Source organism: Ahaetulla prasina, chromosome 4 (genome assembly GCF_028640845.1).
Source record: "Ahaetulla prasina isolate Xishuangbanna chromosome 4, ASM2864084v1, whole genome shotgun sequence".
In the NCBI taxonomy this organism is placed as follows: Eukaryota; Metazoa; Chordata; class Lepidosauria; order Squamata; family Colubridae; genus Ahaetulla; species Ahaetulla prasina.
This window is the reverse complement of record NC_080542.1, coordinates 106,532,529-106,551,709: the sequence shown is the minus strand read 5'-3', so window position 1 is coordinate 106,551,709 and position 19,181 is coordinate 106,532,529.

The following is a 19,181-nucleotide window of genomic DNA, read 5'->3' as shown; positions in this document are numbered from 1 at the left end:
AACCATGGAAGACAATTAGTAAATGTTTCTTCTAATGAATAAAGATCTCAAAAATTCCTTTTCTGAAAATATTTTTTCTGCCAATGCTCCAATTACTGTTTCCTTTTTCCCTGAGTGCTACATGATTTGGCTTAAGCTAAAGAAAGAATTAAGAGAAACAAGGCCCAGCTCTGAAGATTTAATTAAAGACTTTCTCTATTCCCATCACCTAATCTACACATGGTTTCATGCTGCAAATCACCCAGCCCCATGTATACAAGCAGAATGTATCCATCAGTAATCAACTCAACTAGAGCTTGTGAACAGTTAGAGAGGCAAGACTTTGGTTGGATTAAATTAAGCAGTGCATACGTGTTCCCTGCTGTTTTAAAACAAGAGCAAGCAAATTGTTACCCTCCCAGTATTTCAGAGTAGCATCTTTTGTCATTAGTCATTATTTGCATTTTGGGTAGGGGCATTTCTGCCTTCATTCTATGCCACATAATCAGAGGGATTTGAACTGTGGGCTTGTGATCAATTCCTCTTTGGCAGATCCTTGCAGGAACCTTCAATAGAGTAAGCTGCAGGGAAAATGTGGAGGCATATTTATAGTCTGAGAAAAGCTGGGGTTATTCAATGTCTTAAATGAATCTGAAGGTTTCATAGTCATATTAAATATACTGAGAATCAGCCTTAAGCTCTCCAGCTACCTATTGCAGGCTGAAATACACTCTGAAATGTGCTTCAGATCTCTTTACTACAATATTACATATTCCTGGACTGATATTTTACAGCAGGCAGTAGACCAGGTCCTGAATTACATTTTATATGTTTGCGTGTAGCAAGACATTACTTATAAAGAATCAGTTTTAAAGTGTAATCTTATGGGAGCTTAGGCAGTGCTCACATAACACATAAGCCATAATTGGCTAAATTAACCACAATTGCATAAGCCCACATTCTGCCACTAAGCGAATGCAGTAATTTTGTAGTATGCTACTTGTTATAGGCAAGGTGACCATTTTTTTTCTCCTTTGTATTAAAGGCTTTGTCCCACAATACATAACCAGCCAGGGAGACAATCATCTATAAGGGAACTGAACAGCGTGGAGAGAAAAGGCTCTCTAGGAAAAAAGTGCCTGAAACAGATAAATACAGAAAAACTGGTAGGTAACATAAAACCAGTTCAAGATTCCTCATTATTTTCTGGATAATATAAATGAGGCAAAGCAGGCTGGGCTACATTAATCCCTCAATACACATGAGTTTATTAAAGTAGACTAGGGTAGACGTACCTGTTTTCTTCCTCAAATAAAATCCTGGAATTGATCATTTCCACAAGAGATCAGTTTATTTATTTATTTATTTATTTATTCGAATTTTTATACCGCCCTATCTCCCGAAGGACTCAGGGCGGTTTACAGCCAGATAAAAACATGAGAATAATACAAGTAAAAACAACAGTTAAAAAACTTATTAATTAGTCCGAATTAAAAATATCACTAAAATAATATAAAACCCCATTAAAAACTAAATTTAAAACTAACACCCTAGGCTAGCCCTGCGCAAATAAATAGATGTGTCTTAAGCTCGTGGTGGAAGGTTCGGAGGTCAGGAAGTTGGCGAAGCCCTGGGGGAAGCTCGTTCCAGAGGGTGGGAGCCCCCACAGAGAAAGCCCTTCCTCTGAGTGTCGCCAGTCGGCACTGCCTGGCGGACGGCACCCTAAGGAATCCCTCTCTGTGAGAGTGTACAGGGTCGGTGGGAGGCAATCGGTGGCAGTAGGCGGTTGAACTCCCTCCAGGATAATGGCTGATAAAGATATATCAGTTTACTGCAAATGTAGATTGAACAAAGGGTTACAGTGCACAAAATTGGTTATCAAAAAAGGAATCAATATAAAACCTGATCTCATTATTGTTCCAGTAATATTATACAACTGAAATTGTTCTTCAGGTTATTTACATTTCTCATAAAATCAGTTGCAATTCACTTAGTAATGGAATCATTGTGTTTAGCAATTTAGGAAATTCTGATCTTAGTTGTGGTCATTAAACAAGGACTATAGTAGTATTCAGAAATTCTGGGTTTCATACTACAGAATTCCAGAACACTAATTAAAAATTCTAACTCAAAGTACACAGGTACCAATATGTTTTACTGTAGTAACCCAATTAGGAAATATGTAGATTTACAGCGGTTCTTATACTGGTACTGAAATGGGCCTTTCAAATGAATTCTCTACAGGTCCACCTAAAAGTTCATTTGAATGCAAAGACTAACTTGGAAGCTAGAATGTAGGACTTGCAGTTTTAGAGGGTATCAGCAGATATTTTTACCTAAGGGTAAATTCCTTTAAGAGTATTTTCTCCAATACTTGGCGGGTTGATGCAGATAAGTAATCAAGTTTATTGTGGATATCTTCCTCCTCCTCCTGTTCTCACCCTGATGAAAGGCCTCTCCCTGGGGAAAAAATGCACAGCAATCCCACCAGAACCATTGGTTTTGTCATTTGTACTTTTGCTATGATCTGCCGTTGAACTTTTGTTAATGGACAAAAGCAGCCTTGCTCTTTTTTAAAAAAAAGGGGAAAAAAGAATGTTACAGACAATTCAAACTAAATGAGCTGGGGTGGAGGCACACTCTATTTTGACCAAGCCAGTAAGCATGGCCGTTTTTTGCAATTTAATTCACTTATTGCGCCTAGTATACATGGAGCCAGGAATTCCACTCAGACATTTGTCGAAACCGGAACCGAAGACCAGTATCGCTCCATCCATCCTTCGCGCCCTTAACTGCGTTGTTCTGGCGCTAACGCGCGACGTTTTTTTCTTCCCTTCCATCCAGCTCCGCCTTGCCTCGCCGCAAGTTTTCTTCGCCCACAACGGCCTGACCTCGCTCGCGCTCCCGCAGGCCCAAACAGACACGCTTGTCCTTCCCCAAACGCCCCCTCCCGTCTTTGTCAGCCTCGTTTCCTGTAGGCGGTTTCTCCGTCGGGTCGCGTTTCTAAAAGCGCCGGGCTCAGAGGAATGTTCGCCCCCTACGAACATCGTTAAGGGGGGGGAGGGGGAAGCGGAGGCAGACGCGAGCTCCGCCCACCGCATCCCAGCGCGGCCTGCCCCGGTCCGCCTCCTGGGTGCTACTTCTCCTCCTCCTTCAACGCCCCGCTCCGCCCTCTCGGCGCAAAGAGCGTCTGGCTCTTTGGTAAAGGGAAAGCTCGCGCAAGGTGGGCGGCAGGTGCGCATTCCCACTTCTGCCTTCCCCTTGCACGAAGCCCGGTGGCTCTGCTTCGCCAGACGGTTGCGGAGTCTTGCTGGGGGAGGGGAGGGCTTGTCGAAATCAAAGGGAGACGTTAAGAAAGAGAAGGCTAACGGCTCCCTTCCTTTCGTAGCCCTCTTAAAACGCTGCTCGTGGCTACCCAAGTTCAACAGAGGGCAACTCCCAGGACCGGCCGTCACCTCACGCAGAGGCTGGCGAAGACTTCCGCCCCCTTCGGAGCAAATTGGCTGAGGGGAGGGGATGAGCCCGCCTTCGCAATAATGCCGCTCGCGGCACCCTTTGTTTGCCGGTGCCTGGCGGGCCCGATCAGTTCGGAGCGGAGGGCGGCTCGAAACTCTTCTCGCCTCAGAACAATCGGGTGCGGCCCGCTCCTCCCGCCCGCGTGGCAGGGGCGTCCTCAGAACGCCCTTTGCGGCCTGCTGAGAGCTGTTCGTTGCTGTTGGCCTTTTCGTTATTTTGTGATTATTCACCTTGTGACCGCGCTTAGCTTACATGCCCAGTAGCAGACCCGGGATATAAATAGAGTTCTTTCTGGGGCCGCGCCAACCTCTTTGATGCCCCCCATTCTTCCCCGCCAACGGTTAAACGGCTCCTGGCTATATTTGAGGAACAGAGCTGAGCTTGTAAAAATATATAGCTGCGCTTGTGTCCTGGGCTTGTCAGCGCAAGCCGTTCCCCGAGAACAGCGCCGCCGCCGCCTCAGGGGCGTTCCGTGAGGGCGTCGCCGTCACCGCCCGGCTTCCTAAATCGGGACGGCCATCATCCGACCTATTCCTAAACTGCATCTCTTGCGGTCGCTTCGATCGGCCTCCGCCGGAGTTGCCTGCCACGCGTCCGCATCCCGCTTTTGGGGTCCATTTGGACCATCCCCACCCCACCCCACCCCACTCATTCTACCGCCCTGGGCAAATGCCAAGGCCCTCTATAGGCGGGTGCAGCCCTGGAGCGTATCCTGGCTGACCAAACAGCTTCTTAAAACGGAAATTTTGACCCCTGCCTCGATCACGGTTTTCCCAACGGAGAGTCCTGCTACTGTAATGAGAGATACTTTTAAATGACGAAAGGTGCTTTTATAATGTGCCTCGAGGGGAAGAAAGGTGCAGTAATAATGTTTAACACAATCGAAATGATACAGGAATGATTCCAAGTATTGGAATTACTTAACCCAGCAATATCGATTCTGAGAAGGATTTACTAAAGGTCAGATATAGATATATATGGAGAGAGAGACGTATATTACAATTTTCTTCATTAATAAGCGGGGCTTCATGAGATTTAAGACTTATACATATAAAACACTGGGCACTGCCAAGATAGTCATCAACAAGTAGTTTTTCACCTTAACCAGTGGTTACCTCTCAAACTTAAATCGACCTCTCAAGAGTTGCTGTGACAAAGAAATGTTGGGAGAAAAGAAACATACACTACACCTTGGGGTCTAAGAAGTTACAAATGGTATATGTGTGTGTGTGTATAAGGAATATGTTCTTATTTAATAGAAATTTGTAACTATTTGAAATTTTAAATGTTTGTTCCCTATTTTATTCTAAACAATGCTGTTTAGACAGAAAGGAAGGCTTTCATAAATCAGTTATTGTACTGAAGATTTTCTAAGTAAGTGGATGTAATTTTCAGGTTAGCTTGTTGAACTTTTAAGCTCTTTTAAAAAAAGATAACCAAGTTTCCTGAATTTCCAGTCCAAACTATTCATATGGAAATGAACTCCACTTAGCACATTTGTTTGAACATGGTTTCCAAACACTCTAAATTCACATAATTCAAGGGCTTTAAGGGGTTTTGTACAGTTTCCATTGACTGAGAAAGGTCCTGATCTTTTCCATCTTTCAAAAATAAAATAACATTGCAAACTGCTCCAGTATGGTGAAACTATTCTTGTTTTAATTCTTTAAATTCCCAGCCTTGATTCAGAAATGAGATTAACAGCAGTGCAAGACAACCTTTTATTGTGCTGCAAATCTCTTGATATTCTCTCCTATTTCTGTTTCCTAGTTGATCTGATTTCTTTATTTTCAGTAGCACGTTATGTTACAATATTAATATTTGATCCAGAATTCAACAGGAGTTTTTAGAACCTACCAATTTTTTATTCACATCTAGTTGCCAATTAAAGTTTGACAACCAGCATGCTAGTCATTCTATTTTTTTATTTTCTGGACTGCAATCCTATGCACACAATCTCATAGAACACAGTGGGATTTTCTTCTCGGTAAATATGTGCAGGATTGTAGACAACTAGATTCCCCCCCATAGTCTAATATTCTTGGTATGTGCTATGATAACAAGTCCTAGAATTTTCTACCAGCATTACTCTTTTTTAAGCATTTATAGAGAAGTGGGATGTGACTGAATTTGACTGATCCCCAGTCATCTTGCAGAGACTTGCATTGAATTAGTAGACAGTAGCAGGGATTCCTCCAGAGCAGGAGGCAGAGAGAAGTCTGCACAGACAGATAAGTTTAACTATTGCTGCTCTACAGAATAATGTATTCTCAGAAGGGTGGCCTCGTAGGGTCTGGTTCAGACAATATACTAAGCCACAATGAATTGATTGTGCTTAGTACCATGTGCAAAGTTAGGGTTTATAAAGCATTATTACTTTTCTTTTTACAACATACCATATTTAAGCGTAATGTTTAGATCTTGATATTAAGTGCACTTTGGTTTTTTAAGAAGCCTCCACACTTATAATGACTTTATTTATTTATTAACAAACTTTGCAGCTCCAAGCAACTCTTTCTGACTCCAGGAAATGCTTAGAGTGAAACAAATTCTTAAAGATGGGAGACTATTGGCAGCCTTTTAGGTGTGAAATTGCTTTGGCTTTATGAGCTGCTCACTCAAGGTCCAGGGCAGCCAAAGAAAAGGCATCTTTTGACTTCAAAGGGCACTTTGTTAATCTTTCCAGTTCCCCTCACCAAGGAAGCAATTTGGAAACACTCAGAGCAAACTAGCTCAACAGAAATAGTGAGTCTTAGAAGAAAACAGCTTCAGGCAAGTCATCCCTATTTTACTCAGCTCAGAAGATCTCAAAGAAAGCAACAACAAAAATAACATCAGTTATATACCTTTGTTAGTATCTAACAGACAGACTTCTCTAAGATATCAACATTTTTTCATTCCAATTCCTATTAACCAAAGAATGAAACACTGTTATTCTCCGGAGAAAACACATTGTCAGAGGCATCAGCATCTTCAGTCCCTACAATGGCTTACAAAGATATTTCTGCAAGGATTCTTAAATTACATTTTAATTTCTTTGCAAAATAGGAAATGCCATCAAAAGACTACTAAGTGTGCCCACTTACTGCAGCTGGAAATATTTCTAATTTCTTTTTGAGAACTGTGATGTTATATGCTTCAGCATTCTTTTGAAACTTTGTATTTTTATTATGATATAGGGGCAGATGACTGACCTGGCAGGTACAGTGTTCTTCATCACATTTCATTATTATTTTTTCCTTTGGAATATCCTAATTATTATCCAAGTGAAGCTTCTTCCTGATTATGGTTATTCACAAGCCAATATGTTTAGCATGAGGAAATCAATAAATTGCAATCATGGAAGATAGGCTCAACATGGGCATCAGTTGCTTCAAAGACACCTGAGATGCTCTCTTATTTGATGGAATCCATTACAGAATCTAACCTATTGCAAATCTCTAACAAAACATTTTTAATGTGGACATTTTTGGTATATTCCACATGTGCATTAAAGAACTGAAATGTCTGTTAATACTCTATTCATATTTTTAAAAATATTAAAACTACTGCATCAATAGGTTTGGGATTAAAGTTTTTCATAAAAATTTGCATATTTTAAAATATTGAATATATTAGCCTCCCCAAAGGAGAGGAAAGAACCCAAATCAGATCATCTTCATTAGAGATATAAAGTTTTTAAAGATTCATTAGTTCAAATGATAGGGCCATGTGATAATTTGGTACCTTTATGGAGAAATCTTTAAATATTGAATATATTAATGTGTTGTTGAATTATATACCAAAGTTTTGGGACCTGACTATTTATTAGGAATTACAGTTGTATTGAAAGTTGTGATGTGCATGTTCATGTACACTCTTGGCTAAAATTTTGGAAACCTTTTGGGACAAGTGTATTTTTGATGTTTGTTGGCTATAATACCACTTTTTGGGAATAAGGATAATTCAAGATAAAATAATTCAAGGATAATTCAAGATAAAATAATTCAAGATTAAATCCCTCTGGCAAAAAACCAAAACTGGCTATTTAGCTAACTTTAAAAACCGCTATAAAAATATATGCCACCAAATAAGGATTGAATGTACCAATTACTACATTAAACAAGAAGACCTGTGCACAAAATCCAATGCACTTTCTATAATTTTGTAAACTTAAAGAGATCTATCCCACCCCTAAAAGGATCTAATGGTAAAGAATTAAAAAATTATCCTGTAATCTACAACTACTTCACTGCAAAAACATATGGACTACAAATCTTGATCAGGGCAAAGCAATAGATGAAATTTACATAGACTTATGTAAAGCCTTTGACTCAGTGGTACATGACAAATTTCTTCTAAAACTAAAATTCTATGGCATCTCCGGACCCCTTCATAATTGGATAACTGTGTTCCTGTCAAACAGGCAACAAGTGGTCAAAATAGGCAGTGCCCTATCAAATCCTGCTTCTGTTAATAGCGGTGTCCCCAAGGCAGTGTTCTAGGTCCAACACTCTTCATATTATACATTAACAACCTCTGTGACCACATTATAAGTAAGTCTGTTCTCTTCACCGATGATGTTAAACTATTTAACACTACCAACAATGCTGCTACCCTTCAAAAAGACCTTGACTTTGTGTCGGAATGGTCAAAAATTTGGCAACTCCAAATCTCAACCAACAAATGCTCTGCTTACACATTGGAAAAAAGAATCAGAACACTAAATACAAACTTGATGGACATAACCTTGTAGATGACCCTCACTCCATCAAAGACCTTGGAGTTCTCATAAGTGCCAAAGCCCACTGCAACTACCTCGCCAAAAAGGCATTAAGGGTTGTAAACTTAATCTTGCAGTAGCTTCTTCTCTGGAAAGATTACACTACTAACAAAACATTTGCTAGACCAATTCTTGATTACAGCTCGCCTGTCTGGAACCCACACTTCATTTCGGACTACAATTGAGCGTGTCCAGAAATATTTTACAAGAAGAGTCCTCCTCTGATCACAACAAAATACCTTATGCCACCAGACTTGAAATTCTGGATTTAGAAAATTTAGAACTATACTGCCTTCGGCATGACCTGAGAATAACTCATAAAATCATCTGCTACAATGTCCTTTCTGTCAAAGACTACTTCAACTTCAACCACAACAATACACGAGCGCACAATAGATTTAAACTTAAAGTGAACCGCTCCAATCTTGATTGTAGAAAATATTTATTTATTTATTTATTTTGTCACGACAGTATATATAAGCATAAGCATGAACTAACTATATAATATATAAGCATATATATGAGTATAAGTATGAAATAATTATATAAATTCGATATAATGAAAAGAAACAGTAGGACAGGAATGGTAGGCATGTTTGTGCTCTTATGCACGCCCCTTAAAGACCTCTTAGGAATGGGGTGAGGTCAACAGTAGACAGTTTTTGGTTAAAGTTTTGGGGATTTTGAGTAGATACCACAGAGTCTGGTAGTGTGTTCCAAGCATTAATAACTCTTACTGAAGTCATATTTTCTGCAATCAAAATTGAAGCGGTTAACATTAAGTTTAAATCTATTTTTTGCTCTTGTATTGTTGTGATTGAAGCTGAAGTAATCCTCAACAGGAAGGACATTGCAATAGATTATTCTATGAGTTAAACATAGATCCTATCGACTTCAGTAACAGAGTTGTTAATGCCTGGAATCCAGTACCTGACTCCATGGTCTCATCCCAAAATCCTCAAAACTTTAACCAAAGACTGTCTATTGTTGACCTCACCCCATTCCTAAGAGGTCTGTAAGGGGCATGCATAAGAACACCAGTGTTCCTACCATTCCTGTTCTAATGTTCCCTTTGGTTGTATTCAATTTGTGTGGTTATTTCATGCTTATACTATATATATTGTTGTGTTTGAATAAATAAATAAATAATCATATTCCACTGCTAGAGTGGTCTGGGAATAGCCCAGACCTTAACCCAATTGAAACTCTATGGAGCTGACTAAAGAAACTTGTTAATCAGAAGCAACCTAGCAATAAAACCCAGTTAATAAAAGCAATAATTCAGTCTTGGTTTAACATAACAGCTGCAGAACTAAAAGACTTGGTTCACTCCATGGGAAGACGTTGTAATTCATGCTAAAGGTTACCCAACTAAATATTAACTGATGTGATAATTTTTGTAGATCTCTCTTTTTTTTTTGGTGATATTTTTTGTATATCTCATTTTTCTACATGTTTCACTTTTCTTCTTTACAATGTAATTGATATTCTAATAGCAAATCCTTCATTAAAGTTATTGCGTTACGTTCTTGATTAAATTATCTTTCCATTGATATAATTTTATGGTACTACTGATATAATTTTATGGTACTACTACTCAAAAAAAGTGGTGTTATTAGCTAGTTTTAGAAAATACAATTTTCCCAAAAGGTTTTCACAATTTTGGCCACTACTGTGTGTGCATGCATGTGTATACTAAAAAATTTACATTGAGAAATTGGAAAAATTATTCTCTAGTTTTAAGAAAAAATACTCTAGTTTTATTCATCTTGGGTAAGGCAGTATTTTCCAAATCAAAGGATAAAACTTCACACAGAGTTGGTGCCCAGCTCAATTCTCATGATGATCTCAGTCTATAGCTTCATGTAGGGTTAGAGTATGCTTAGGGTTGGTTTTAGTTGTGATTGTTGGAAGGAACAGTTACCTCCAGGTAAATATTCCATATAAGGGAGAAATAAGAAAATGAAAATGTACCTTGTGTAGTATAATTATTAGTGATAGAACAGCAGGTGGACCCAACCATCTTTTTTGCCATGAATTCCTTTTGTTTCTTCCTTCCAGACACCTGAGTATATTACAGATGAGTAAAGCACTGTCACCATTGTGCTGCTGCAATAGATTGCCTGTAAGTGGGACATACCGTTAGAAGAGGCTAGAGTACTTTCCCAGACCTCATAATTGGCTGCTGCCTTCTTTTCTTCCTAAACCCTTATGAGACATAGACCTGCTGCATTGGCAGCAATAGGGGAGACATTCCCTTGACCACACTCAATTGTTGCAACCTGGGGAATCTTGGTGCCTGAGCTCTTTCCATATTGGGAAGCCCCATTGCTTTGAGGACAATGCTACTTATACACCTGATTTTAGTCCCAAAGAAACATCAATCTGGTTGGAGCTAGAACTAACCTCATGATTAATTGGCTGGTTCAATTAATTCCATTTTGGAATCTGCATGGCACAATAGTACCCCCACCATTAATGATGAATGATGATGAGTCCCCATCAGCTAAGTATGTTGGATGAACAGGGCCATATGGACTGTTTGCGCTTGTGAAATCTTCTTTATTCATTTCCAAAGAATGATCTGTGTCCTCATTTCCCATTGCATGCATAAAATAGGATTTTTTTTTATTGCTAACATTTAAAAATCTTCCATGGATTAAGACATGAAGTAGATAGTGTACAGTACTGTGCAAACCAGCTCAATTCAATAGTGGATTTTTTACTTGTTCAATTGTTTCTTTCTCATTGTAAATATTTTAAAATGTGGTATTTTAAGAAATAGCCTATCAAGATAATGAGTTGATTCCCTTTGAGCCTTTTATCTCTTCGTATTTCATCTTCTCCTCCCTTTCCAGCCACTACTTTCATTCCTTCTCACAAATGCCTGTCAGTTTTATCTATCAATCTCTCAGGTTCTCAGCATTATGTGACTCCTTATGGGCAGGTTTGAATGTTTCTTTCTCCTTTCTCTTCCTCCCCTTTCCCTCCATTAATGCAATTTCTTTCTTTCTTTCTTTTTCTTTCTTTCTTTCTTTCTTTCTTTCTTTCTTTCTTTCTTTCTTTCTTTCTCTCTCTCTCTCTCTCTCTCTCTCTCTTTTTCTCTCTCTGCCTCCCTCCCTCCCCCCTCCCCCATCTCTCTCCAAATTTCAAACTTCCTTTAGGTCTGGGTATTCTTTGCTAAATTTTTGAAATGGAATATAAGATGAATCAAAATCAAATTTATATATAGTTTTATAGTGCCGATATGTAATCTATAAGCGTGCTTTGGTGCAGTGGTGAAATCCAAATATTTTTACTACCAGTTTTGTGGGCATGGCTTGGTGGGTGTGGCAGGGCAAAATCTCCATTCCCACCCCACTCCTGGGGGAAGGATATTGCAAAATCTCTATTCCCACCCCACTTGGGGGCCAGCCAGAGATTTGCTGGTTCTTCAAACTGCTTAAAATTTCCTCTACTGGTTCTCCAGAACCTGTTAGAACTTGCTGGATTTCACCCCTGCTTTGGTAGAATAATAGGTATCCTTCCTTAAATAGGTATCCTTCCTTATGATTTTATATATCATATAGTATTTCTTATTCTGAACTTAGTGCTGACCAAAAGTCATTATTATGCTGCTATGACTTTCTGCTAACAATGGTAGTACTGGTGTCCTACCATCCTACAAGGATTTTTGCTGGTAAAATATTTTTTTCTTTAAAAAATTAAGTTAGTAACTACACTTCAAATTGAAGTGTCATCCCTTATCTGTATACAGTGTATTTACACTGAATGCACAATTTTATAAATGGTTCCTATTTAACAAAGAAATATAATTCTGTATCCTTAAGCAACTTTCTAGAGATTCTTGGGACAGATTCCAGTATATTATGGAAACTGGTCCTGATAGTTAATTAGCTCGTTTGCATATCTATAAAGCAGCTTGACACCCATGGTTAGGAATCTCATTTGTACAAAAGCATATCTAAAAAATAGTTTTCAAAGTGTTGATGAAGCAAGTCTGTGCCTTTATTCTCATTTAGTCACATTTTCATGTCACTGAAAAAGTACCAGCATTAAGTTTGCTTTCAGTGCTACTCAGAAGCAGAAATACTGATTTCTTTAAGGTTTCTTGTGAGTAAGCAATTTCCTAGGGATGGGTAGCTTTGCCTATTTGCTAATACTGCTTAGTGCTTTGCAACGGCTAAGAAGCAGCTGGCTTTCTACACAAAGAAATTGGGCTCTGAAGCTGTCAATTTTCTTTGTGTGACAGAGAGGACTTTTTGCTTGCTTTGAAAGGATGGCTCTACATCTGTCATTTCTTTCAGTAATGTGGCCCAATATCAGGACGGCTACAGCTGTCAGTTCTCTTTCTGTGGCTTCTGGGACAGTACAATATCTGGGAGTATTGCCTCCCCTCCACCATCCCTACCCTCATATTTTTTTTTTTTGTCAGCGAGCTTTTTTGCCCTTCATTAGACAAACTGTTACAAGCCTTTGCATGTAAACTGTATTGTTGCTTCTTTGCCTGAATAGTAATAGTAATACTTGCAATTTCAAAGATCTCTGGAATGAATTTTCTGTTTTATATTTTCCATGATCTAAGTAATTTTGGTTATATTTTCATGCGGTATTATAGATACTTAATTTTATAAATTATTAAAATTTAGCACTTACATTCTAAATAAATTACACATTTATATCAAACAGTAAAGTGTCCTACAAAGAGATGAAATTTTATAATTATAGTTAATAATAATAAGTTAATTATTTGGAAACATATTTGGAATATAGCAGTATGAGGTAGAATATGTATTATATGTAATGTCACAAATGTTTGCATACATACTTGAAATCGTGTATTGAAATCAGTGTGTTTTCCATATTTAGCCTACCATAGTCAGATTGTCTAGGTCAGTATTTATGACCACAACCATTTATGAAAATATTTTGGGCTTAGATTTGAAGTCTCTACCATCTGTGAGTTCTGGACTTTTTTTAGATAAGAAAGCTAGCAGGGTGACTTTGGGTCAGTCCCTGTCTCTTAATTCACTTCACAAGGTTATTGTTGTGGAGAAAATAAAAGTAGGCAGTATTATTGCCCTCTTGAGTTGACGCTCTGTATAAAAATAAATGTGGAATAAAAATGGAATAATAATAAATCTGGGTAGTGGATGTGGCAGTACCTGGAGACAGCAGAAAAGAAGAGAAAGAATTGTAAAAAATCACAAAATACAGAGATCTACGAATAGAATAGAATGACTGTGGCAAAAGAAAGCAAATATTATACCAATATTAATAAGCCCTGTGGGTGCAATCCAGAGGTGGGTTTCAGCAGGTTCTGACCAGTTCTAGAGAACCGGTGGTGGAAATTTTGAGCAATTTGGAGAACCGGTAGTAAAAATTCTGACTGGCCCCATCCCCATCTATTCTCTGCCTCCTGAGTCCCAACTGATCAGAGGGAATGGGGATTTTGCAGTAATCTTCCCCTGGATTGGGGAGGGAATGGGGATTTTGCAGTATCCTTCCCCTGCCATGCCCACCACGCCACGCCCACCAAGCCATGCCCACAGAACCTGTAGTAAAAAAAATTGAAACCCAAAACTGAAAGAATACCCTGGCATACACAACTGGCATTGAAAAAAAATCATCATTAGTCAATTGCAAAAGACAGTTTTACTTGGAGGAATTTTCATCCTGTGATTGATACTTTCCATACTATCAAACAACATCTGTCTATCCTAGATCCTTGAGAAGAGATCAATTGGCAAATAAAAACGACAAATTCATTCTAAAGAACTGGCTAACTATGAAATCAACTATAATAATAATATACAACAGTAACTTGCCTGAATATATATAAAGAATGCAGCAAGACAATCACATAACATTTCAATATGTAAGGAATTTTGTCCTTTGATCTACATGGGTTTGTTTTTTTAAAAAAATCAACTGAGTCCAAAAGGAAATACAGTATTTTTTTTAAAAGATAAATTGGCATTTTACAAAACAAAAGTTCAGTACTATCTTTAAAAAATAACCCAATCTTTTTCCTTGGAAGTTATACAAAACAAAACAAAATCCTAAGAACAGCAGCAAGGTGAAAAGGAAGGATGGAATAAGGGAGAAAGTGCAAAAATGTGAGGAAGAGTAGTATGTATATACTTTGTTGGATTTAAAAAATATATTTATATTTATATTCTCCATATTTGTTAACTGCTTAGAGTTGCATTTGTGAATTAGGCAGCCATATAAATCCAAACAAACAAAAAGCAATATTTCTTTGCCATTCCCTACCGGGTTTACTCGGTTGTTTTCTCACACTTGATATCAGATTCTGCTTTTAATTGGTAAGTATCATACCGATTGGATATCATTTAGACCAACTTTTTCCAATTTACTGTGAAGTTTGGCAGAGTGAAACAAATGATTTCATGTTGGTGGGCAGAGAAGTAGAACCTTTATGTTCCTGTCTACTCCCTTGTGAATTCCTTATGACTTATTTAGCATCCATAACTATTCACACCAATAGGCATATCTGCAACTCTGGAATATTATTCAACAAATAACTATTACATGCAAATAAATATTTAGCTACATTAAGATTTCATTGAATCTGTTGTTGAAAAAACAATTCAGAGAAATATCCGGTCTTTATTTAGTTTAATGTGTTGCATGTTTGAGTGCACTACAGAATAAAATTCCAGTAGTGTCTTACATGCTTCTGGCTAGAGAAGAATTTCAGAGAAGAAACTTGTATAGCATAGAAGAAGCAAAAGAGGACATTATTTATTCATTTAAATGCTGCCCTGAGTTCTGGGGTATCTGGCAGTATAAAAATTTAATAAATTGTCATTGCCCACCTTCTTCCTCCTCCCCCCACCCTAGACTTGCTACCTAGAGATTTTCAGAGAAAATAAATATGTTGTCCATAATTAAACTACAATAGCAGTTCAACCTTTGTGGGAAGGGAGGCGCAGGGGAACCCAAAGATATATTGAGATTTGTAAGAAATGAAGCTTGGATCTATACCAGTCTGTATAATCTGACGCTAGTCTGAATCTACAGACATAATTGTCTGATATCAGGACCTCATGAGATTGTTTTTTCCAGCACTAAGTACTTGCTATTTTCTTATACCTACTTGCCATAATTATTTATTTATCTATGATATATATGACTGCCCATCTCACACAAGTAACTTTTTCACCCTTACAAAACTAGATATGCAAATCTGGAACTACGGGTTTAAATACATTGTGTTTTCTGTCTCCTAGGAAAATTGTCATGGTAAGAGAAACATTAACATGGCTCCTTTTAGTAGCCACCTCTGAGCTGCAACTGTTTAACTTCCTTCTTTTCTGCCAGAAAGAATAATCTGTTCCAATCGCCAGGCCAATGGAGTTGCAGAACTTATTGGTCTTTGAAGAATGTTAAGGTTAAGAAGAAATGTATGGTTCTATTGCTCATCCAGAAAAATGGACTGACTTTCCTTATAAATGTTCACTCTTTTTTCATTATATTATATGTGTAAAATATGATGTGGCAGGCAACCCATATTTCCAGGACTTCATGTAGCCTCAAGTCTTCTCTTTCAGTGGCTCTATGGAACTACTCACAAAACACAATTAGAAAGAAACAATTTTCTAGCATTTTGAGATAGGAAATACACAAAAGCAGCGATGCACTTTAAAATGAGCTTAACACATTTTAAAAAGTAAAGTTATCTGACGATCCACCCAAAAATCCTAGATGGAATCCATGTTTTGTCCACGTCAGTCCTTGGGACATTTTCTTTAAAAAGTGACATTTCCAGCCCCCCCCCAAATGTGTGTTTTTATTTTAAATTGGGAGTGTATAGGATTTCTTTTAAATTTTGGTAACTGCATTGATTATGGTATTTTAGTCACTATGTATTATCAATATGAATGTAACAAACAATTTCATTCATTATTTATTTTATAAACATATTTGATATTTTATTTATTTTTAACAAGCAAGATCCCATTAACCTCCAACATTCTATTAACCTCCAATATTCAGGAACACACAATAGGCTAGGTTTCATCCTGAATATGGTCCATTGCTTGCCAGATGTTATAGAGCCCAAAAATTTTTTCTGACCAGAAGCATTACACAAAATTGTAACTCTTTGCCATTGTTAATAAATATGTAGGCATTTTGTAAGTCTGATCATTCATTCCTAAAGTGTTACACAATTAATCTGCAATGTAATCCCTGTGTTAACCTATGCCATTAAACCTAAAGTATGCTGTATTTCTATTTCAGGTTTAATGCAATAAAACTAGGTAAGTAAAATTAACATTTATTTGGGTTAAAGCAGTCTTATGCAACTTACCTTGGTGTAAAGCCCTTTTAAATTATTTTAGAATAAATAATTGGTTTGTCAATTGTTTTCTAGTTTTGTGATCAGACAGAGAACTTATTTTTATTGCCAGTCAACTCAGCTGATGCCAATGAAAATAAACTGCATTAAATAATTGGGGACATTGTATGTTTTTTCTTTGGGATATACATGATTAATTTTTATTACTTCCTGCCTTTAAAATGTAAATTGGAGCTGGGTGGCCTCTAAAATTTTATATAATAAAAATATATCAAATAATAAGAAAATAAGCATCACTATGGTTCAATAAAGATCTTTTTATAGAATGTTAATAGTCCAAAGTCAGTAGTAATAGCTTGCATTTTATTGTGACTTATGGGAATCAATAAATTATGCGATAACTACAAATTCTATCATTTTGGTAGAAAATATAAGAATTTATAACCAACCTTTCTATTTTTTTTATTTCTAGAAAAATCTAATTGTATTAAAAAGATTGACTCATAACTCACCTATTGTCTGAAAAGTATTTCAGAGAAACAGCTCTAGAATTCAACACTTTATGAACTGGAAATTCAGAGTTCTTTTTCTGGAGAAAATTAATGTCTGAACAATGTAATTGACCATTTTTTCTTCTTCGTATATTTGGGAGCCAAAGGAACTTTTTGGTGACTTTGATACTTAAAATTTATTCTTAAGTCTTCACTTTATTCCAAGGACTTGAATAGTTTATAAACCTGTATACTAATTGTTAACTCACAATTTACCCATAGCATCATCAGCCATATTTATAGGGAAGGCAGAAAACAGCTAATTAGATCAGTGATGATTGAAATATACAGTAATGCTGCTTTAACTATGGTTATCAGAGGAAAGACCTTGATGAGGTGAGAAAAGGAATAGAATGAATGGCTTTCTAAAGAACAAACTGGTTAACATTTTTAATTTTTAAATATGCTTTTAATGTTTTGTTATGGAGCAAATCTAAATTAATTTTACTTTATCACAGAATTCCTGAGATTTCCCTATCTCATTTGTTAGTAATTACAGATTAAGGTAAATCATTCTTATTCTCAAAGTACTGCATTTTAAGAATTGAATAGTAAACTTATTAACCTATAATCCTATGTACCCATTCACAAGTAAGTCTTGATGAATTTAATGGGAGTTCTGAGTAGATATGTATAAGATTGCATTGTTAGTGAGCTTATCATAAGGTTTTAGATTGATTTTTCCAGGGACATAACTTATTATTTTTCCATTCCAAGATTAAAACCATTACAGAGCATACGATCTGGATGAAACAGCTATAGAGTTGGTTTTTGCAAGGTCTACAATATTCTGTATAATGTATTCATTGAATTATTTAAAGTATTTCTTAAAGAGATGCAATAAATCTTAAATCTTTCCCTACTGTGTTTGATTACTTTCACAGTAGAATAAGTAATATACTGTAAGCTTGATTAGAATCAGAATATTTTGGAGTCATTATAAAATATTTAAGATTTTTAAAAAAATAAATTGTTTAAGTGAGTAGTTTATTCAGATTTAAAACCAAATGAAACAATATTTTCATCCTGTTATTTCTGCTTATCTCTTGTGGAAATCATTTAAGGTTTACTGAATTATCTCACTAAGGCTGCAGAACTAGGTGGCAGGATTCAAAATTTATATATTTAGAGAATTTAGATATTCTGATAGGGTAAATGAATGATTTTTACTAAGTGATAATGGCATTCCATATAATTGCATGAGAACCTAGGAGCCTATAATTTCTGCCCATATAAAGATATTTGATTATGATGAAGGATCTCTTTTATTATAATAAAATATTGTGTCCAGATGTGTGCAAAAATGTATGTCAGCATTTACTAAATCAGTCATTATCAGCGATTATCTCACCATAGTGTGGTCTTTCCAATTATTTTCGGAGCTAAAAATTTGATTGCATTTCCATAGCAAGTTTCTAGATGCTGCTATAATTTCTGGTGAACAACTTGTATGGGAGTATCCATAGTATGGGACTATCCATAGTATCCAAGTATCCAACTCTTTCTTGCTCTTAATACACTAAGTTTTTTTAAATGTGTAGATTTGTTTATGTAAATTTGTTTTTATTTTAAAATACTTTTATTAAACATTCTATTTTTTTAAAAAAATCACATACAATGATTAATAATTTTCATGAACAAAAGGCAAAATTCATATATATGAATTCAGCATGGAAAATCAAGTATCCACTGGAAGCTTTCCACCCAGTCAATGCCTGCCAAAATGTCTTAACTGTATCATTTCCAAACTGGACACCCTCCAAATTTCAGCTACTGGTTGAAAAAGACTTAATTGTAGTTAGAAAACAAAGAAAAAAAGCCACACAGTGAATAGAATAGAATAGAATAGAATAGAATAGAATAGAATTTTTTATTGGCCAAGTGTGATTGGACACACAAGGAATTTGTCTTGGTGCATATGCTCTCAGTGTGCATAAAACAAAAGATAAGTTCATCAAGGTACAACATTTACAACACAATCGATGGTCAATATATCAATATAAATCATAAGGATTGCCAGCAACAAAGTTACAGTCATACAGTCATA